This window comes from Spermophilus citellus, assembly GCF_964194105.1.
Source record: "Spermophilus citellus genome assembly, chromosome: X".
Lineage (NCBI taxonomy): Eukaryota > Metazoa > Chordata > Mammalia > Rodentia > Sciuridae > Spermophilus > Spermophilus citellus.
The window spans coordinates 120828636-120851861 of NC_138190.1; the positions used below are offsets into that span (position 1 = coordinate 120828636).

The 23226-nt window shown below is 35.4% G+C and overlaps 1 protein-coding gene across 10 annotated transcripts in view; it reads left to right on the forward strand.

The window, feature by feature from the left end:
- Nucleotides 1-23226, forward strand: part of STAG2 (STAG2 cohesin complex component) — a 133846-nt gene that overhangs the window by 30083 nt on the left and 80537 nt on the right. The window lies entirely within an intron of this gene.

Below are 23226 nucleotides of genomic sequence, written 5' to 3' on the forward strand. Positions count from 1 at the left end.
ACCAACCTACCTCCCTTTCTTCCCTTATACATTGGGTTAATATCCAGCTACCTTAGTTCTCTGAAGACACCAAGCTGATTGATGCCCAGATGTTGCTTTGTTTTTGCTGTTTCAGATACCCTGAATACTCTTGCACCCACTTGTCTGCACAATAGTGTATGTCTTTCTACATTTAGATTGGTATTACTGGAAACCATTCCTGAGCTCCCTTATCTCCCTTAAGAGTCATTTCCCTGTGCCCTGGGGCTTCCTATGCATATTTATGTCAGTATACTCTGAGTGTACTCTATAGTAATTGTGTAACACCTTCACTGTAACTGTAAACTCACATGGGAGGATGTTTTATTCATTTTCCTTGAACACTTTTATTATTATGATAATAAAAACTTCCAGCATATGTAGTGTGAACACCTTTTTTGGGGGGGGGGTACTGTGGACAGAACTCAAAGGCACTCAACCACTGAGCCACATCTCCAGCTCTGTTTTGTATTTTATTTAGGGACAGGGTCCCACTGAGTTGTTTAGCACCTCGCTTTTGCTGAGCCTGGCTTTGAACTCTAGATCCTCCTGCCTCAGCCTTCCAAGCCACTGGGATTATATCAACATTACTTCATCAAATACCTGCCCATCTGGCTTTAGCTCCTTTCACCTATTTTTAAAAAAATTATTTCAGAACAAGTTGAAGACATTTTTATACCCCTAAAGACTTCGTCTTTAAGGCCATCCAATTTTATTTACTGTAAATTTTACTTTTTAATTGTGTATATTGTTTTTATTATCAGGCTATCACAATGCTTGTACAGTTACTTAATACTTGAACTGAAATCCTTAATTTTGTGTATTTAAATTTTTTTTTTAGTTATAAGTGGAAACAATACCTTTATTTTATTTATATGTGGTACTGAGGATTGAACCCGGTGCCTCACATGTGCTAGGCGAGCACTCTACCAGTGAGCCGCAACCTCAGCACTTAAATTTGTGTATTTGAATATAGTTGTATTGCACTTAAAAGGAACAGTTCTTGGAGGTCTGGAGTAGAGAAGACTTCATAAAACAGATATAATTATTTGATTATTTGAAGTAAATGTTAGGTAAACAGAAAAGCTGGCCTGTGGTGCATGCCTATAATCCCAGCTACTTGTGAAGTTGAAGTAGGAGGATGGTAAGTTGTAGGCCAGCCTTGACAAATTAGCAAGATCGTCTATCAGAAACTAACTAAATAGAAATGTACAGAAAAGAAAAGGGCATTGGGATTTAGGGATAGGTTTGGAGAATATCAGGCACTGATTCTCCCAGCTAGCATTTTAACTGGGTCTCAAAGAATGATTTTGAGGTTGAGGAAGGAAGGGCAGAGAAGCAGAGATGTGAATGAAAACTTTTCATGGAATAATGAGATAAATATTGTAATTAGAGCTATAGATGCAGTTTTCATTAATTAAGAAAAGAATGATTTTTGGTTTTTGCAGGACCTTGTTGGGATTGTTGTGAGAATTGATAGTATTCAAATATAAGTGCTGAAGATTACCTTTAATTTTTTTAAACTGAATGTGTAAACATTATACCTTTTTCCCTACACTGTTTTTCAGCTGAGTAAACGTAGGTCTTGGGTTTTTTTGACTAGAAATTGGTAACTCCTAGTATTTTGTAGAACATAGAAAATGCATAGAGGAAGACCCCAGCATTGAGTAGAAATTTATATAGAATGAACTTCCTGGAGATTTTTCAATTTTAGTTAAATTTATCCAATTCCTTTCAGAAAAGGTACATTTCTTTCTTGTGGAAAGAAGAGTGGTGTGGTGGCCATTGGTGGCTTAGTCTCTAGGAATTTTAAGTACATTCTGGGGGAAATGCATCACTGAGTTGTGGGTTCCTGGCATTTGAGTGAATAAGGTTCAGATGATTAAGTGGACCAAGGCAAAAAGGGGGAAGTGTGTTTCCTTCCTAGCTACTCATGCCTTCTCTGTCTCTAAAACTGGGTCATCCTATACATCATAGGTTGCTGATTCCATGACTTACAGTAGCTTTTCTTAAAGTGAGGTATGGTTTTCATTTATATTTGGGGATTTGTGAATAATTTAGATAACTGAGATTTGTATATAGATCTACAGAATGAGTCCCTGGGTGTGAGGCCTGTGACCCCTACATTTTAACAAGAATTTCATATGATTCTTAGGCAGGCTGGGATTTTAAAGAACCTCTCTCTCCTCTCCCCCTCCTGCTGTCTTTTACTTTGTGGTGCTGGGGATTGATCCCAGGGCCTTGTATTCATCCTAGCTAAGTGCTCTACCACTGAGCTATACACCCCAGCCCAAGAGAGAGCTATTTGTTTATAGATGAAATTTCCCATCATTTATGAATTAAAGGAACCTATAGTTACTGTGAGGAAGCTACAGAAGTAAATTAGAGACAATAAATTCATATTACATTATAGTAAGTTTGATGGTAAAGCTGGGGATTTTGTGCTTTTTTTGGTATTAAGGATTGAACCCAGGAGCATTCTGCCTCTGACATCCCCTGCCCTTCTTGTTTTTAATCTTTTTTTTTTGTAGTTGTAGATGGACAGTATGCCTTTATTTTATTTGTTTATTTTTATGTGGTGCTGAGGATTGAATCCAGTGCCTCACACATGCAAGGTAAGAGCTCTGCCACTGAGCTACAGCCTCAGCCCTCTTGTTTTTTTTGTTTTGTTTTGTTTTGTTGTTGTTGTTGTTGTTTGAGACAGGGTCTCACTAAGTTGCCCAGGCTGCCCTTGAGTTTTTGGTCCTTTTGCCCTCAGCCTCCCAAATTGCTGGGATTACAGGTGTGTATCGCTTGAGCTTGGCTGCTGCTCAGAAATTTTCTTGAAGTCATTTTGTGTACACAATTGTAGGAAACACTTTTTTTGTGGTGGTATAATATTTTCATTGCATGTATAATTCAGTGATTTCTATGTGAGAAATTTAGATATTTTACTTAAATACAGAGGAAGGAAACTGATATTTCTTTTGTTTGAAATTGAGTGATTTAGAATATTTTAAGAGTATAATCTTACTTATGTTGAAGAACTATTATGTAGATTATTCTAATAAGAAAGCCATATATTTGTGAGACAGATTTGCAAAAGATCAATGAAGCCCGTATTTTTGTCTCTTAATGACTATGTGACCTTGAGCAAATCTCTTAACTTTAAGAAGACTGTTGATTAGTATTTAGGGCATGTTGATGTGATAGAGAAACCATTTTACTTAACTATTTTGATAAGACTTCTGATTTTGCCATGATTTTGTGAGAGTGCTTTCCCTCCTTGGATATAATACAGAAACAACAATGTGAGCAGAAGAAACCCTCTGTAAACTCCTGTTTTTAGCATACTTGGAGACAGAAAATGTGCAGATTACAAAAATGTGTAAGGTGTAGGTAGAGTGTCAAAGAAGCATGGGGAAGTGTGCTAGCTTGGGGATGGTTGGTCTCAGAAAATTCACGTGTAAAGTATAATAATGTCCTTCACATATGGCAGTAGAGCAGGTAAAGGCACAAGTAGGCTACAAGATAAAACCCTGGGTGATAAGATTTACTCAGACAATGAGAGATGGTAGGGCTATATGTAATATCTGTTGCATAAAGAATCCATTTTAGCAGAAAATTATCTCTGAAGAAGTAGTAGCGGCAGCCTTTGGTTTATGAAGCCTGAATAACCATCTTAGATAACACAAAAAGAACTCTTTAGAGTCAGTAAGGACTATTAGGAAAATAGGCAATGGATATGAGCAGAAAGCATTTATGGAAAATACAATACAAATAACACTTTAAACAAGCAAATTAGAGCAGTGCAAATTAAAATGACAGGTACCCCTTCTTAATCAGAATTGTTTGATTTCCACTTTCCTTAGCAAGAGTTCAAATGGTGAGCTGGATGCAGTGGTGTACACCTGTAATCCCAGCTGTGGGAAGCCATTCTAACACGTGATTGGGTGACTCCCGTTAAGGGTCTGAGGCGCTTTGGCTGTGTCGAAGCTTTCCCGGCCCTTTCCTGATGAGAGAGCCCATCCGTGTGGGGGTGTGCCTCACCACTGACCCCGGGGACCCAATCACTGACCCTGACCTTGGAGTGCAGCCCCCCCTCAACCTTCATTGGATGGAATTCTCCCCTGAATCTCTTGTTCCCCAATAAAAGGCTACTCCCCGGCGGGTTCACTCTCTCTTTCCTGCTAGCCCTGAGTAATCCTTGCTGCCCTGCTGGGCGGTTAGAGGAGGGAACCAGAGAGGGGAGCCGTCTAGGACCTAGCAATATAAATAAGGTAACTGGTCTGTGTGTTTTATTTCGATCTCTTCTAACTAACTTTATGCCTAGAACCTCATTAATGAAACCATTGCGCAGGCCGCGTGGTAGACCCAGCGACTCAGGAGGCTGAGCAGGAGGATTACAAGTTTGAGTCTAGTAATTTAGCAAGGCCCTAAGCAACTTAGCAAAATCCTCTCTCATAATTAAAAAAAAAAAAAAAAAAAAAAAGGAAAAACGGCTAGGAATGTACTCAGTGGTAAAGTGCCCCAGATAGTTTAGTTTATGAGTTTTGAATAACAAGGAATTTTTAAAAATTACGTGTTGTTTCCTGAGTTTGTAAAGTGGAACTTTGTGTAGGAGGTTCACCTATATCTTGAGTTACCATCTTTCTTTTAGTATAGTGGCAAAAACTGTAAGTGTTGAGTGGCACTGTTGACAGCCAACATTCTAGTTTTCATCTCTTGATGCCTCTAGGTACCTCATAATATTTATTCTTTATGAGTATAATCATAGAAATCTTTGTCCTTTTGTGACTGGCTTATTTCTCTTAGCTGAGTATCTTTAGTGTATATCCATGCTGTATATGTCAGAATTGTCTTTCTCCCTCTCCCTCCCACCAAGCTACATCACAACCATTTTTATTTTGAGGCAGGGTCTCCCTAAGTTGATGAAGCTGACTTAGAACTTGTGATCCACCTGCTTCAGCCTCCCAAGTTGCTGGAATTGCTGGTGTTTGACCCCTTGCCTGGCAGAATTTTCCTTTCAAGGCTAAAAAAATATATATGTATGTATACATATACATATGTACACACACACACACACACACACACACACATTTTGCTGTATCTGTGAATGTACACATGAGTTGCTTCCACTTTTTGTCTGTTGTGAATAATGCTGCTAAGAGCATGGTTGTATAAATATCTATTCAAGTTCCTACTTTGAATTCTTTGGGTATATACCCAAAAGTGTAATTACTGGATCATATGGTAATTTCTTCTTCCTTCCTTCCTTTTCCTTCCCATTTTCCTGCCTGCCTTCCTGTTTCCTTTCTTCCTTCCTAAGCCAGGAAGGAAGTTGTAGTTTTCACAGCACCTGCATGCACATTCTACTTTCCCGCCAGCAATTCACAAGGGTTCTAATTTCTTCATTGTCCTCATCAACCTTTGTTATTTATTTAAATAAATAATGGTCATTCCATAGTATTATTTTATTGTGGCTTGGTTTATATTTCCCTAGTAATTAGTGATGTGTACCTTTTTCATGTATATTTCTAAATATACTTTTTATTTTTTGGGGGGTGGGTACTGGGGATTGAACCCAGGGATGCTTACCTAACCATTGATCCACATCTTCAGCCCCTTTTTAAATTTTTTAATTTTGAGACATGGTCCTGCTAAGTTCTTATGGCTTCACTAAGTGGCTGGGGCTGGTTTTGAACTTGGGATCCTCCTACCTCAGCCTCCTGAGTTGCTGGGATTATAGGCATGTATCACCATGCCCGGCCTAAATATACTTTAAAGAAAAAAATTGATTTGTTCTTTTAATTATACATGACAGTAGAATGTATTTTGACATGTCATATATACATGGATTGTAACTTCCCATTTTTGTGGTTAAAGTTAAACATTATAAAACTTGTATATGTACATTGTAGAACCTTAGAAAATACAGGTAATTAAAAATAAGGAAGCTAAACCTATCTTATTTCTTTAAGCTATTTTTTGGTGCATACATGTGTGATTAAAAAAGACATTTTACTTTACATGTGCTTTTCTGCCTCCCTCCTTCCTCGTCCTTCTTTATTTATGTTTTTTTCCGTATCAGGGATTGAACCCAGGGGTGCTTAAACACTGGGCCACATCCCTAATCCCTTAATTTTTTTATTTTTTATTTTGAGATGGTCTTGCTTCGTTTGCTTAGGCCTTGCTAAGTTGCTGAGACTTGTTTTTTTTGAGAGAGAGAGATAGAAAGAAAGAGAGAATTTTTTAATATTTATTTTAGTTTTCAGTGGACACAACATCTTTATTTTATTTTTATGTGGTGCTGAGGATCGAACCCAGTGCTCCGCGCATGCCAGGTGAGCGTATTACCGCTTGAGCCACATCCCCAGCCTTGCTGAGACTTTTTGAACTTGTGGTCCTCCTGCCTCAGCCTCCTGAGGTGGTGGGATTACATGTACCACCACGCCTGGCTCTCTCCCTTTTTTAGCTTCATCTTTCCATGTTAACAAAATTTTATTTTCTTTTTTGAGTGGGGGAGAGGTGCTAAGAATCTAAAAGAACTCCCAATCCCCCAAATTTCATTTTCTTATTGCCCATTCCATATTCAGATTTCTCCAGTTTTCCGTAAATGTCATTTACAGCTTGTTTATCCAAACTGTGGCCATATATTGAATTTGGTGCCTTATATCTTAACTCTGATAACCTAGTACAGCCCGCCCTCCTTTTATTTTTTATTTTTATTTTTGTTTATTTTTTTGTGGTGCTGGAAATTGAACTTGGGGCATTTGGCATGCTAGGTAAGTGCTCTTCTGAGACACTTTACCCCTGGCCCCAACCATTCTTTTATATCAGCTATATTGAGGCATAATTTATATGTGGTAAATTTACCCATTTAGAGCGTACTATTCTTTTTTAAAAACATTTTTAAAAATTATTTATTTTTATGCATTGCTAAGGATCAAACCCAGTGCTTCACATATGCTAGGCAAGTACTCTACCACTAAGGTATAGCCCCAGCCCCTACTCTACTATTCTTTGATTTTTTTGTAACCATCCACAACAATAAGATAATATTCCTGCAATCCCCCAGAATTTCTTCTTGTCTCTGTGTAGTCAGTTTCATCTTCTACTTTTGCTCCAGGCATTTGCTATTTCCTTTCTATCATGGTAGTTTAGTTGGCATTTTTTAGAATTTAGCATTTTATATAAATGAAATCATAGGATAGATAGTTGTGTCTGGCTTCTTTCACTTAGCATGTTGAGTCAGCCATGTTGCCTCTTATTTTTAATGGTACCATTTTGTTGAATAGAAGGGAACATATAATTTCCTTTTTCTGGATGTTTTTCTTCTTTCATGGGCTTGGTCCCCTGTCTCAGTATTTCTTGTATTGGAAATTACATCTGAAGCTTTCATGAATTCAAGTTAATAATTTTGGTTAGGTGGTTTTTTTATATTTGATATTGTATTTCATCAGGAGACACATTAGAGATAATAATACTAATCCTTGGATTAGGGTGTTGGCCATCTGATACTCTCATTGCACTGCTTGGTTTTCACCTTGTGAGTAGAAATTAATCTGTGTAGTGTTAACTTGGTAACTAAAGGATGGCCAATTTTGAATCAACCTAACTTTTAGTATCAGTTGATAATCTTTGCTGGAATCACAAATTGTATCAGAAATTATAGAGTAACTTTCAAATTCTGTTACTCATTCTGTCTGTATTCACTGGATTTCTCTTATTTATTTTATTTTATTTTATTTTTTTGCTGCACTGGTTATCAAACCTAGGGCCTTGAGCCTTCATGCTAGGCAAATGCTGTTACCACTGGGCAACATTCCCAGCCTTACTGGTTTTCTTTAAAAGGAGAGCATTCCATCATCAACTGTGTTTGTTTTTTACCCTAAAATAAAATTCTTAGTGGAAAGGCAGAATAGACGCTTATTTTTTTGGGTTACCAGTTTTCAAATTAAGGTGCTGACTTAATAACTATAATGATAATGTGGATTTTTTGTTTTGAGTTTGATGTAAATTTCCATTAATTTAGTATATTTTAATACACTGTAGTCATTATGTTTTTGCTATATTTTTAAAACCATGAGTTTTTATTGCTATTTCCAGTTTATGTGTTTTTTTTGTTAAAATATGCACAACACAAAAGGTGACATTATAAACTATTTTATTTCATTATTCAGTGCCATAAAGTACATTCACATTGCCTTCAGACATCACCACCATCCATCTTTAGATTTTTTTTTAATCATCCTCAACAGAAGCTCTATACCCATTTAACACTAATTCCCCATTCCCACAGCCTCTAGCAACCCAACTGCCATTCTACTTTTTCTTTGAAATTGATTCCTTTATGTACATTCTCTTTATGTACATTTATGTCATGTACATTCTATATTTGGGCAATAATATTTGTCCTTTTGTGACTGGCTTGTTTGACTTAGCATAATGTCTTCCATGTTGATCCACATTGGTGAGGTCCTGTCTCAAAAAAGAAAATGGGCTGCGGGTGTAGCTCAATGGTAGAATGTTCCTGGGTTCAGTCTCCCATATTGCCATAAAAAAATGTTGATTGAGTAATACATTTTCCTAACTCAAAAATTAAAATTATATGGAAAAGTCTGTGTGTCTGTGTGTCTGTGTGTCTATGTCTATGTGTGTATGTGTCTTCCACAGACTCCTGCCTTCTATATTCCTTTTATCATCCCCTCTCACAGGCAACTTAAAAAAAAAAGTTTGTTAATCCTTCATGTCCATTTTTGTTTTTATGGTACAGGGACTAAAACCCAGGCCCTCAGGTGTGCTAGGCAAACACTTTTACCATTGAGTTACTCAATATTTCTTTTTATGGAGACAAATATATCCATCCACAGATACATTCTTAATTTTTCTTTTGTGAAAAGTAGCACATTGATCAGCACAATTTGATATTAACTTTTTCCTATTTTCTTTCTTTTTTTGTGTGGTACTGGGTATCAAACCCAGGGATTCACACATGCTAGTCAAGCACTCTATCACTGACCTACATCCCAGTTCCACCTGATGTAGACTTTTGATTTTAAGTGACAGATCTAACAAAACATCTTCAGAGTTGTTGAATGCCTTTTTGCGTAGTGTTGTGAGAGTTGAATCTGCAACACTGACTTCTGAACCATTTTGTGATCTCTAAGTTGTATTCAATATGATATAGTAGGTTTACTAGTAACTGAGTTAAAAATATATAGCAATGAGTGGGTGTGGTAACAACACCTGTAATTTCAGCTACTTGGGAAGCTGAGGCAGGAGGATCACAATTTTGAGGCTGATGGCATCTTAGCTAAAACCTTGTCTCAAAAAATAAAAGAAGGACTGGTTTGTAGCCTGGTGATAAAGTACCATTATGTTCAATTCCCAGTAGCCCCCCCAAATATAGCAATGAATAAACACTTATTGTTACTTAACTTTGGGTGAAAAAATGGACAGATGAAACATAGTAGAATACCTAGTAAAGTTATGGTTAGCTAAAGCAGATGACATGGGACTAAACTGTGTGGGGAACATAATGAGATAAAGCATTCAAGTAAAATGATGTAACATCAGGATATTTGGCAAACATCAACAGAATAATTTACATGAAACAGTTGATGAAAAGTTTTCCTTTTCTTTGGATTTGTTAATTAGGGGAGATGAGCACAATTATTGATGAAGGGAAGGGAGAGTGGGAAGAAGTGAGGGAGGAGATTTTTTATCTTGATTAAAAAGGCATTTTGACTACTTTTTTGCAAAAGTAATAATCATAAAAAAGGGAGATATTGCATATGAAGGGAGATCCTTGCATATGAAGAATTTCTTCATACATGTTCTCAGTCTTGCTACACTACTTGGCAGATGACTTTTTGTGAAGTCGATCATTACAACATGTTTTTCCGTAGAAAAAAATTTTCTAATTGAGAAGTTTCTTAACTAACTGATGATTTAGCAGATAAACCATTGGTACAACAAACACTGTCATAATGGCAAGTTCTAGTAGCATAAGTATAAATTTCTCTTAAGATAGTAATTTCAAGTTATCTGCAGGAGAGTATACTTTTTAAGTCTACCACAAATAGTCTCTGTTTTTAATAATGTATATTGTTCTTATTATTAAATTCTTGCTGAATCATTATTTTACTTCCTTTCCTAGCATCTAGTCATTTTGAGTAGATACTATTGAAGATCGATGATTTAATGTATTTGTGGTATTTTCTTCTTTTTTTGCAACTGTGGTTGAACCCAGAGGTGCTTATCCACTGAGCCACATTCCCAACCCTTTTTATTTCTTTTATTAACTAATTTTGAGACAGGGTCTTGATAAGTTGCTGAGGCTGACCAGGTTTTGCTAAGTTGTCAAGGCTTGCCTTGAACTTGTGATCCTCCTGCCTCAACCTCCAGAGTTGCTAGAATTACAAGGAGTGCTGGTACCATCAAAACTGGCCTATTTTCAGTTTTTAAAATAACTGTTATAAGGGCTGGGGTTGGGACTCAGTGGTAGAGCACTTGTCTAGCATGTGCGAGGCACTGGGTTTGATTCTCAGTACCACATAGAAATAAGTAAATAAAATAAAGGTCCATGAACAACTAATAAAAATATTTAAAAAAGAACTGTTATATTTTTTAAAAAATTAAATTTTGTTGTATATGACAACAGAATGCATTATAATTCATAGTACACATGTAGAGCACACTTTTTTTATATCTCTGGTTGTACACAAAGTAGAGTCACATCCTTCTTGTCTTCATATATTACTTTAGGATAATGATAAACATTGGATTCTACTGTCTTTCCTACCCCTATACCCTCTTCCTTCCCTTCCCTTTTCCCCTTTGCCCTATCTAGAGTTTATTTAATCCTCCCATATCCCCCCAGCATATTATGAATCAGCATCTTTAAATCAGAGAAATCATTTGGCATTTGGTTTTTTGGGGTCAGCTAATTTCAGTTAGCATTATATTTTCCAGCTCCATTCATTTACCTATGAATGCCATGATTTTATTCTCTTTTATTGCTTAGTAATATTCCACTGTGTATATATACCACATTTTCTTCATCCATTTATCTACTGAAGGGCATCTAGATTGGTTCCACAGTTTAGTTATTGTGAATTGTGCTACTGTAAACTTTGATGTGGCTGTGTCCCTGTAGTATGCTGCTTTTAAGTCCTTTGGGTGTAGACTGAGAAGTGGGATAGCTGGATCAAATGGTGGTTCCATTCCCAGTTTTCCAAGGAATCTCCATACCACTGTCCATATTGTCTGCACCAATTTGCAGTACTACCAGCAATGTATGAATGTGTCTTTTCCCCCACATCCTCGCCAACACTTACTGTTGTTTGTATTCTTAATAGCTGCCATTCTGACTGGAGTGAGATAAAATCTTAGATTTTTGATTTGCATTTCTCTAATTGCTAGAGATATTTTTTCATATATTTGTTGATTGATTCATATCTTCTGAGAAGTATCTGTTCAGTTCTGTTATATTCTTTTTCATAGAGATGGTAACATTTTAATAATATCACCAGCAGCATAACAGGGAGTCTAATTTCTCCACGTACTTACAGAACAAAAGTTATTTTATTTTTTCAATTGTAGCCATCCTAATTGATTTGAGGTGATAAATTATTCTGGTTTTGGTTTTTATTCCTCTGATGATTAGTGATATTCAGCATCTTTACATATACTGTTGGCCATTTGTAAATTTGGAGAAATATCTATTTCAACAAGCCTGTTTTTGCCCACTTTAACAAATGGAGTTCTTTGATTTTTGTTGTTGAGTTGTAGGATTTTTTTTATACATTCTGGATATTAGTTCCCTTATCAAATGTATGGCTTTTAATTTTTTTTGTGTGGTATTAGGGATTGAACTTGTGGTCTTGTACATGTGAAGCAGACACTCTATCACTGAGCTATACCTCACATATATGATTTTGAGGTATTTTATTCCATTCTGTAATTTGCCTTTTCACTGTGTTGATTGTCATTTGATACACAAAAGTTTTAAAGTTTGATAGAGTCACATTTGTCTTATTTTTCTTTTGTTAGCTGTGCTTTCCATATCTAAGAAAGCATTGCAAACTGCAGTGTCATGAAGTTTTTCTCTTGGTGGTGGCTGGGGTGTGTGTGTGGGTTTACTGGGTATTGAACCTAGGGACACTTTACTATTGAGCTACATCCCCAGCCCTTTGTTTCTTTGTTTATTTGTTTGTTTTGGAGACAGGCTCTATCTAAATTGCTGAGGGTGGCCTTGAACTTGCTATCTTATTGCCTCAGCTTCCCAAGTTTCTGGAATTACAGGAGAGTGCCAAAGCATCTGGTTCTACAAGGAGTTTTATAGTTGCAAGTCTTAAATTTAGGTCTTTAATCCATTTTGAGTTAATTTTTTATATGGTATAAATTATAGGTTTAACTCCATTTTTTAATCTTGTGGATATCTAGTTTCCCTAGCACCATTTGTTCAAGGGTTGTTCTTTCCTTGCTGAGTAGTCTTGGCACCCTTGTAAAAGATCATTTGTGCCATATATGTAAGGATTTATTTTGGGGCACTCAATCCTGTGCCATTGATCTATTTATGTGGGCATTACACAGTTTTGGTTACTGTTGGTTATGTAGTATGTTTTGAAATCAGGAAGTGTGTGTCTTTCCAACTTCGTTCTTTTAAAAAAAAGTGTGTGTGTGTGTATTATATATTTAGTTGTCAATGGATCTTTTATTTATTTATATGCGGTTCTGAGGATCGAACCCAGGGCCTCACACATGCTAGGCAAGTGCTCTACCACTGATTCACAAACTCCAGCACCCAAACTTTGTTCTTTTTAAAAATTATCTTGGCTATTTGGGGGGTCCCTTGGGAATCTATATGAATTGTAGGAAGATTTCTTTCTGTTTTTGTAATAAATGTTTGATAATAATTTTATTATTAAATCTAAATCTGTAAACCACTTTGGTTAGTGTGGATATCAGAATATTAAGCCTTTCTATTAACACAGGATGTCTTTCTCTGTATTTGTGTCATCTTTAATATCTTTTTTTCTTTAAATATTTATTTTTTAGAAGTAGTTGAATACAATACCTTTATTTTATTTATTTGTATGTGGTGCTGAGGATTGAACCCAGGGCCTCGCATGTGCTAACAAGTGCTCTACCGCTGAGCTACAACCCCAGCCCCAGTCTTTAATATCTTTCAGCACTATTTTGTGGTCTTTATTGTCCAAGACTTCTTAGTTAGGTTTATTCCTAAATATTTATTTATTTTATTTTTTTTTGTGGTGCTGCAGATTGAACCCAGGGCCTTGTACATGCCAGGCATGTGTGTTCTACCACTGAGCTACATCCTTAGCCCTTTGTATTTCTTATTTTTAGAGAGTGTCTCACTGAGTTGCCCAGGCTGGCCTTTGATTGTTATCCTGTCTAAATCGCCTGAGTAGCTGGCATTACACATGTAGCTGGCATTACACATGTGTACCACTATACCCAGATATTTTATTCTTTTTGATGCTGTTGAAAATAGAATTATTTTACTAATTTCATTTTCAGATTTTCACTGTTAATATATAGAAGTGCAACTGAATTTTGTGTCTTGATTTTGTATCCTGTAACTTTATTGAATTTATTCCAACATTTTTGTGTATGTGTGTGGAATTTGGGAATTTTAAAAATAGAAGATCATGTCAATCTGGGAACAGGGATAATTTTACTTCCTTTTGATTTGAAATTTTAAAAATTATTTTTCTTGCTTAATTGCTTTGGCTAGAACTTATGATACTATGGTTAAACAGAAATGGTCAGAGTGGACATCTTTGCCTTGTTTATGATCTTAGAGGAAAAGCTTTCAGTCTTTCACCATTGAGTGTGGTGTTATCTGTGGGTTTTTCTTAAATGACCTTTATTGTGTAGAGGTAGTTTTCTCCTGGTCCTAGTTTGTTGAGTGTTTTAATGGCCAACAGGTCAAATGCTTTTGCTGAACCAATTGTGATGATCTTGTGGTTTTTGTCTTTCGTTCTGTTAATGTACAATATTACACTTTTTTTTCCCCAAAAAAAGGCATTGATGAAGGAAGAATGGGGAGGGCGTTAATCACAAAAGAGCCTTTGAGAGTAAAGCAAGGAATGCTCAAGGGAAAATGCAGACTATCTCCAGAGGGGTAGACAACCTATTACATTGATTTTCCTTTTTCTCAAAAAAAAAAAAAGTTTTTATTGCTTTGATAGTAAGGGAGAAACACAGGGATCTCCTGACTGTCCCAGATGCTGGAACAGGGGGCTTTTAAAGAGAGGATTCAAAGGCTATATTCTGTATGTTCCTTTGTTGGATATTACGATGATTTTTGTGTGTTAAACCAGTCTTGAATCCCAAGAATAAATTTTTATTTGGTCAATGTGTATAATAATCATTTTAATATGCTATTTAATTCTGGTTTGTCAGTATTTTGTTGAGAGTTTTTGTATTAGTGTTCATCAAGGATATTGGTCTATAGTATTCTTACCCCTTTCTGGCTTCTTAAATTTAATTAATTAATTAATTAATTTGGTACTGGTTATTGAACCCAGGGGTACTTTACCATAGAACTACCTCCCCAATCCTTTTTATTTTTGATTTTGAGACAGGGTGAACTTGTATCTTCCTGCTTCAGCCTTCTGAGTAGCTGGGATTATAGGCATGTGCCTCTGTGCCCAGCTTATATTTAATTTTTTAAAAGTCAATTTGTATGTTTTACTCTTTGTCTAGGAATGTTAGCAGTTAGAATTAAGATAAATTTAAGTACCGTGAATTTGTGACTGGTTTTCTGTCATTGCTACTGTTTGGAATTACCAAATGAATAACCAACTTCTTCTGTCTGACTTTAGAAATAGGAAGTACCTATATAGGCTATACCATCTGAATTGTGATAGCATATTTGATTTTTGAACTTGAGTAAGTTTAAGCTTATGAGTTGTTACATGGAGTTTAGCAAAAAAATATTAGTGGGTTATATTCAGTAGGTGGTAAAGCCAGATATTTTAATAAGGTCATGAATTAGTAGTGAAAGAAACAAAAAACTAGATAGGTAATCTGTATGTTCTGTTACGATGGTTATGCTAAGATGAAAAAAAAAGTATTGTGCTTATTCATAGTCACTGCATTTCTAAATTTTAGCTTGAATTTTCATTTCCTTCTTTAAAGTGATTTATTTTACACTTTGGTTTTAATGTCTTTTAATTTACTGAATTGTATCTGTTATTATATCGCCGTCTTGTATCGCCATCTTGCCAATTATTAATGAACACTCAATATTTCATTTAGATACTTTTTACTACTTTGAATAAATACATGTGGAAACTTTTGATATAATCTACCAAAAGAGTATAAAATGAGGGCTGGGGATGTGGCTCAAGTGGTAGTGTGCTCGCCTGGCATGCGTGCGGCCCGGGTTCTATCCTCAGCACCACATACAAACAAAGATGTTGTGTCCGCCGAGAACTAAAAAATAAATATTAAAATTCTCTCTCTCTCTCTCTCTCTCTCTCTCTCTCTCTCTCTCTGTCTGTCTTAAAAAAAAGAGTATAAAATGAAAATTTAAATTTCCCTTGAAATCTAGGCAAGATTATCCTTTGTTCATCTATTTTGCTATGAAATCTACCTTGATATCTTCTAGAGCCTGAAATCTATTAATGAGCCAGTAGTGTCCAATGTGAAATTGTTTTGACAGTTACCGAATTGCACTTAAATCATGCTATATACTGTTTGCTAGTGTTAACACATGAATATATCTCCTTATAAATTTGATTTTCATTTTTCTAGATACCATTTTTAACCAGATAATTGCATCTTACCTTAAATATTGATAGTCACTACCCCCAATTTTAATTACTCCTATTTATTTATCATATTTTAACATGGGGAATTGTTAATGTGAGATATGTATGTACATTTGTGTGGAGATATATATATATATATATATATATATATATATATATATATATATATTCAATTAACAGCTTAAAAAGCTACATTAAGAGTGATATTCAAATATGTGAGTTGTGTTAGTTAACTTTCCACCACTCTAACAAAATACTTGAGATAATCAGCTTCTAAAGAGAGAAGTTTTATTTTGGTTCACAGTTTTGGAGGTTCCAGTTCATGATAGATTGGCCCTGTTGCTTTAGGCCTGTGGGTGAGGCAGAACAAAACTGGTTACCCCATCATGAGCCAGAGAACAAGCGGGGGGCCTTGGTACCACACTTGCCCTCAAGGGCATTACAAGTCCTCTTACATGCTTCACTTCTAAAAAGCTTTACTACCTGCCAGTAGCACCACCTACAGGACCAAGCCTTTAACACATCAATCAACTAATAGCTTTTAAAAATTATTAGTTGTTTACCTAGACAGATTGAGAAATGATTTTAAGGTGATAATATGTGATAAAACAGATATTTTGTCTATTTTGCTATTCATCTTGGACTAGAACTGATGATGTCTAGTCAGCTGCAGCTTCTTAGGGCAACCTTGGGGAGTTAGGTGACTTGGAATTAGATTGTGTCCAGTATAATATGGTATCCAGTTTAATACAACCAGTGTCAGTCAGAGTAGACAATATTATGGCATTTAATTTAAGGCAGCTTGAGAGATCCAGAGAAACTGTTTTTAGTTGGATTTATATAAGGGCAGGATTTCAATTCCTGGAATGGGATAGTAGATGTATCACAGCAAGAATATTTCAGACAAGGTATGATCCTTGGGGAATTCAGGAACAGGTTCCAACTGAGTTCAAGTTGTTAGAGTATTAGGAATAAGGTAAAGCCTTTTCTTATTGCATCTTCTTGTTCCCTTCCCCTCAAATTAGTTGGTCATTGTTTATTTCTGAGTATACAGAAAATACAGCTTATGGTTAAGAACCGAGACAGGCCGAGTATGTAGGCTGGGCCAACTGGTCCCAATGTGGTAAGGGCTTGTGTCACTTTTGAAAATATTGGAGAATGTGGGTGGACAAGGAAACTAGGAAAATTGCTGAGCAATGAGACACTACTATCATACTCTTAAAAATAGTAGGGGAACAGGTGGATGTTTCCAGTTCTGTCTGGCTTTAGTTTCTGGTAGTGTGTAATGATGCCATATCTGTAGAATGCCCCAGCTTGCTCCTTCCCCTCTTCATGAAAGTAAGTTATTTTTGAAGTCTTGTGGCTTTAGGTATGTTTAGTTTGTCTTAGCTTTTTTTTTAAAAGCCTATTATTTTTAGCCTCCTCCCTTTATATTATTTTTTAAGTTTATAAGTGCAGATATTGGACCTGCCCTCCAATTAGCTAGGACATGTCGATAGTCATTAATTCTTTGCAGGTTTCTTTCACGCATTAGATTACCTTCTCCTGCAGCAGAGCAAGGGCTAGCATGGATTCTTTAGGCCTCTCCAGGTTTGTGAAACAGAACTATTATTTTGTCAAACTTCTAAATTAAGATTTTACCACTGGTTTGAATACACATGATCAGTGCTTGCTTTGTCATTTTTTTCACTGTATCATTTATTCAGGAGACCATAACACAAATTAGGGAGATTGGTCAGAGGGAGGAAAAATATCTTTTGAGTAATAAGAATTTTTAAGGACATAAATCAACAAAGGGACAGTAGGTTTTTCTTTCCTTTTAAAAGCAGGTATTTATGTTTAATTTAAAATTTTTGTGAGCTTTCATTTATTTCCCTATGAATTCAAACACTACCATGTACCATTTGACATAAGAATGATAGTAACTTTCCTCTTGATCAACTCTACTATTGTGGGAACATTTGTACCTTTTAGCATTCACAGCCTCAACTAAATGGCAGAGCTTTGGCTGTTCTCTTACAAATTAGATAGGTCAATAAAAGGAACATAACTTGGGATACTGTTGCCAGGGGTCTGTAAGAAAGCTTCTATTTCTCACTAATCTTGAGTTGGCAAATATAGTAAGTATAAGTTTACGATAGAACTCAAGAGTTTCTATATGTTTAACTTTATAAAATTATGGACCTGAAATATGAATAAATGAGGCTTTAGCAGCATCGGTTTATAATTCCTCAGGTAGTTTAGGTTTTAATAAAGAGTACAGTTTCTTGTCATAATTTACTTGTACTAACAATAAGATTTTAAATTAAAATTTTAAAAAATACTCAAATTTCCACCACTCTAAATTAACTATCTTCCTTTGCTTGTTTGTTCTTGTTACTATTATATACCAATGTATGCTTTTTTTAATGTATCAAACTTTTTACCTATGTTGATACACAATCATAATAGTTTCATTTATATGAATATTACAGTACTTACACTGATGTAACATCTCTTAATCCATTGTTGGACATTTGAGTAATTCCTAATTTCAAGTGTTTGTATTACACCTACAACTGCATTTTAGACAGGTATATATACTTCCTAGATGTGATCCTTATGTATAGAGGGATGGGGCCCTATTCAGGGAAGTATTTAGATAAGGAAATGGCTTGTGGTATATGAATTTGTCAGATTTTAGTGGTTGAATATTTCTGCATTTTTAATGAGAGAATTAACACACCAGCTATTAAGTGCCCTCCCCACCATGCTTCCCAGTAATATATGGATTCTGAGGGACCTTGTTAAGTGATGGCTCTGTTTTTGAGACCATTTGGGATTGGATTAAGACATTTGAAATCATCAGTTTATAGAAAAAATTTACCCTATGATATTTTAACAACATGAAAAATCATTTTTTGTGTGCTTTAATTTTGGAGGCGGGATAATTTTAGGAAATTTAGCAAGTGAGCTATAAAGAATTAAAGATGTAATAAGGATAATATTTTTATTTATGGGCTGTAATAACATGTCTTCTACGTTTTTAGAAGTGGAAGAAAGGTTTTTTGTTTTTGAATTTAACTTGGAATCTAAACTTTGAGTAACAGGCCATAAAATGCACACTAACTATAGATAATTTGAAAAGTTGTGGCAATTAAGTTTCAGCTTTTAGATGTCTATATCAAAAGCAGTTACTGAGGTTATTTACCTGAATTTAATGTTTATAATTCAAAATACATGATCATCTATTACTTTTTAATCCAGTAGTTGTCCATAAATATATTTAAATTAATAACAGCATGATACAATAGTTCCCCCGTATCCATGGGTATATGTACTAAGACTCTGGGTGGATAACTCTGACCATGGATAAAAGCGAACCTATATATGCACTGTACAGTTTTTCCCTTATGTTTACATATATATGATAAAGTTGAGTTTATAAATCAGACAAAGAGATTAAAGACAACAATAGTAAAATAGGATGGCTGTAACAACATATTGTATAAAAGTTTGCATGTTGGAGCCAATAAGTAAGACAAGGGTTAGTTGACCATAAGCACACAAGCACTGTGACACTGAGATAGTAAATTTGATGACTGATAACAGCTTCTAAGGGACTATGTAGGGTATATGTCTCATGGATATTCTGGACAAAAAGGTATCACATTCCAGGTGGGATGGGTTGGACAGGGCAAAATATTGTCCTGTTGCTGGGCTGGTGGCGCATGCCTGAAATCCCAGCGACTTGCAAGGCTGAGGCAGGAGGATTGAGAGTCCAAAGCCAGCCTCAGCACAAGCAAGGTACTAAGCAGCTCAGTTGGACCCTTTCTGTAAATAAAATACAAAATAGGGCTGGGGATGTGGCTCAATGATTGAGTGCCCTAGAGTTCAATCTCTAGTACCAAAAAAGGAAAAAAAAAAAAAAAGAAAAAAAAAACATCCTGCTATTCAGAAAGTCGAGTAGTGTAAAACTTAATAATTGTTTATTTCTTCAATTTCCCACTTAATACTTTTGGACAGTGGTTGGTTGAGGGAAAGTGAAACTGAAGAAAGCTAAACTGGACAAGAGGGCAAGCTGCTGGTATACGCTTGAACCTAAGGAAATAGTTTTATGTTTATATATGCTGTTTCCATTATTTATAATGCAGTAGCTTAGTTTTCAGTAAGGAGAAGCAAGCTAGTTACTAGATAAGGCCCTGGCTGCCCAAAATAGGAAAACAGTGGTAGAGACTTGATGCAGATTTCATCTCTATACTTTATCCTCTAAAGCTGTTGGAATGGCAACTCCTTTATGGTAGTTCTAGAGAAATGCTACATGTGATAAAGACTTCAAAGTTTTTCTTTGATACTAGGTGAGAGCTCCACCTTGTGATCTTAGAGCATATTTTTTTTTAAAAAATAATAATCTGCAGTTGCCCAGAAATGACATGGTTAAGTTTGTTTTTAAACTTACACTTTTATTTGAGCATTACTTCTTATAGTATTGGGTTTCCCATCTTAGGTCAAATGGTATTAAGCACATTTAAAGACATCTTTTATGGATTTTATAATATATGTTTTTGGGAAAAGAATTTTATATGCAGATGTAGATATTTACAATAACAACATTCTCATTTTTCTGTAGATTTAAAGTTTACATTCTTTAAGAAATTCCCAGTTTATTCAATGTGCCCCCTTTTAAATTACAAATATATATTTATAATATATATTTATCACTTTTGTTGTGGTAAACTATTTTGGTGGCAAAGAAGTTATTTGGAAATGATTAAAATAATAAAAAACATTGGTATGCATGGAATTTAGACTTCTTTATTTATAACATTAGGTGGTCATAGAGGAGATGATTCTTAGTAGAAGTGTTTTCATGTTTCTAGTAAAGGTAGTTATATCATGGCAAGGATCATTGCTCTCCTGTTCACTACTGTGTTCCCAGTGGCCAGCACTGCACTTGGCACATAGTAGATACTATTAATTGGATGCACTTTTAATATTTAGAAACTTTTTTTGTTTGTTTTGTGGTAATGGGTATGAAACCCAGGGTCTAGTGCATGCTAGGCAAGGGCTGTACCACTGAGCTACATTCCGGGCCCCAATATTCAGAGACTTTTAAAAACAGGTATTCACTGGGATAGGAAATTGGCCAGTTAAATAATTTTTCCCTAAGTCTATCAGACTCTGAGGCAACAATGTTTAAAAAAAAAGTAGGCACCTGGGCTGGGGTTGCAGCTCAGTGGTAGAATGCTTGCCTAGCACATCTGAGGCACTGGGTTTGATCCTCAGCACCACATAAAAATAAAACAAGGTATTGTGCCCAACTACAACTAAAAAAAAGCTATTAAAAAATCACAAATAAATTTATTTATTTATTTATTTATTTATTTATTTATTGTGTCCATCTACAACTAAAAAAAAAAAAAAAATTTAAAAAATATAGGCACCTTGTCTTAAGAGACTCCCGTTCTAGGTTTTGCTTTGTTTTCTGTTACCGAATGCTCATTAGTACAAGTTTAGTATGCTTTACCCTAATAGTTCAGAATTTCAGATTTTGGAGTATTTTGGTTTTAGAATATTTGAAAAGACCTTACTGGTTGAGTGTCCCTACTCTGAAATCAGAAATATTCCAAAATCTGGAACTTTTGAGCAGTCAAGAAGTTTTGGATTTCAGAAGATTTTTAATTTTTGGATTATGGTTGCTCAACCTGGCAAAACTTTGTACTTTTTTTTTTACACTAGAAATTAATTCTGTTGCTATTTAGGGGAATGCAGTGTGTGTGTGTGTGTGTGTGTGTGTGTGTGTGTGTGTCACACACACACAGTATTTTTCAGAGCTAATGCATTCTTTATATTCCTCAGGTGTGATTTCTTAGGACACTATATTCATGAAATGTCTTTAAAGTCTGCTTAAAAACTATGTTGAAGGGGACTAGTAAAGTGTTAGTCTTGGGGATAGAACCCTAGCTGAACACACACACTACCACTGAGTTACATCCCCTGTCCCAGTAAATTTGGTTTTTATGAAATGCTCAGAGAGGCAAAGAGACATAGCAAGGATCACATGACCACTTGTTATTTCCATTTTGCCATCTGGACAACTGGATCTGTTTAGAATTATTAGGTCTATGCCTTTCCAGTTTCCTTCAAAAAGCACACTAGTTTTCTTTGTAAAATTAGAAAATTAGGAGACAAAGATGTGTGTTCTATGGGTGATGACAAGCCTCAGAACTCTGGTGTAGTCCTTAGGCTACAATAAGAATAAAGCAGATTAATGTTTAGTGACATTGGAGGAGAACAATCCTGGGATAATGATTTATGGCAAGGGGAAGACCATACTAACGGTTATATCTAAAGATTTTGCAATCTGAGTACCGTTCAGGAAAAAGATACAGTGGTAGTATATATAATTCTTGATTATTCAGGGCTTAATTTGTGGGCTATTCATCCTTCTTGTTTTCTCCTATTACTTAATTTGTTATTTTGCTATTCACAAAGAAGTTTTGTAAGCAAAACTTAATATTTTTGCTGGCTTAGCTTAATTAGAATAAACTAGGAAATTGCAGTGTTTTGAACACCTGTATATTAATGAAAAAACTAGTAGCCATTTGAGATATTTTTTAGATATTTCAAATTAATGAAAGATTGAACCATCTTTTTCTTATACTGTTTACTCTGTTGGAAGAGATCATTAGAATTTTATCAGTGTGTAGTATTTAGATATTAACTGGATATGTTTAGCTGTTCCTGCCTTTTTTTTTTTTTAAGGTGGCCACCAACTACCAGATTCTCTTGGGAATAAAAGAAAAAAACATTAAACAGAAAATTATGAAAAAATATACATAAAACTAAGAACCTCAGACTTTATTAGCTTCAGCCTACTTTCTCCTTTTTGTTATAGACTGGTCATTTGCTTTTAGGTTACTCCATCATTTGGGAAATATACCTTTGACCTTCAAAGGTAGACATAATACCTTTCCTACCCACCAACTCGCACTTATTTATTTGTTTGGGTACTGGGGATTGAACTCAGGGACACTCAACCACTGAGTTCCATCCCCAAGCCTATTTTGTATTTTATTTAGAGATAGGGTCTCACTGAGTTGCTTAGCACCTAGCTGTTGTTGAGGCTGGCTTTGAAACCTCCGTCTTCCTGTCTCAACCTCCCTAGCTACTTGGGATTACAGGCATGTGCCATCGGGCCTGGCCCAGTTTGTACTTATTTTGGTCACAAGTACTTTTTATCTGTCCTTGAGACTTTTTTTTTTTTTTTTTTTTTTTTTTGCTGGGTATCAAACTCAGGGGCTTGCACATGCTGGGCAACATATATTGTTGTGTTTAAATTGATTGTAAATTGCTTGAGGGGGACTAGATCAGACAGATCTAACTTTTCCCACTTCTTCTTTCTCAACACAGTGTGGCATTATCATGAAGTGCTTTTTAA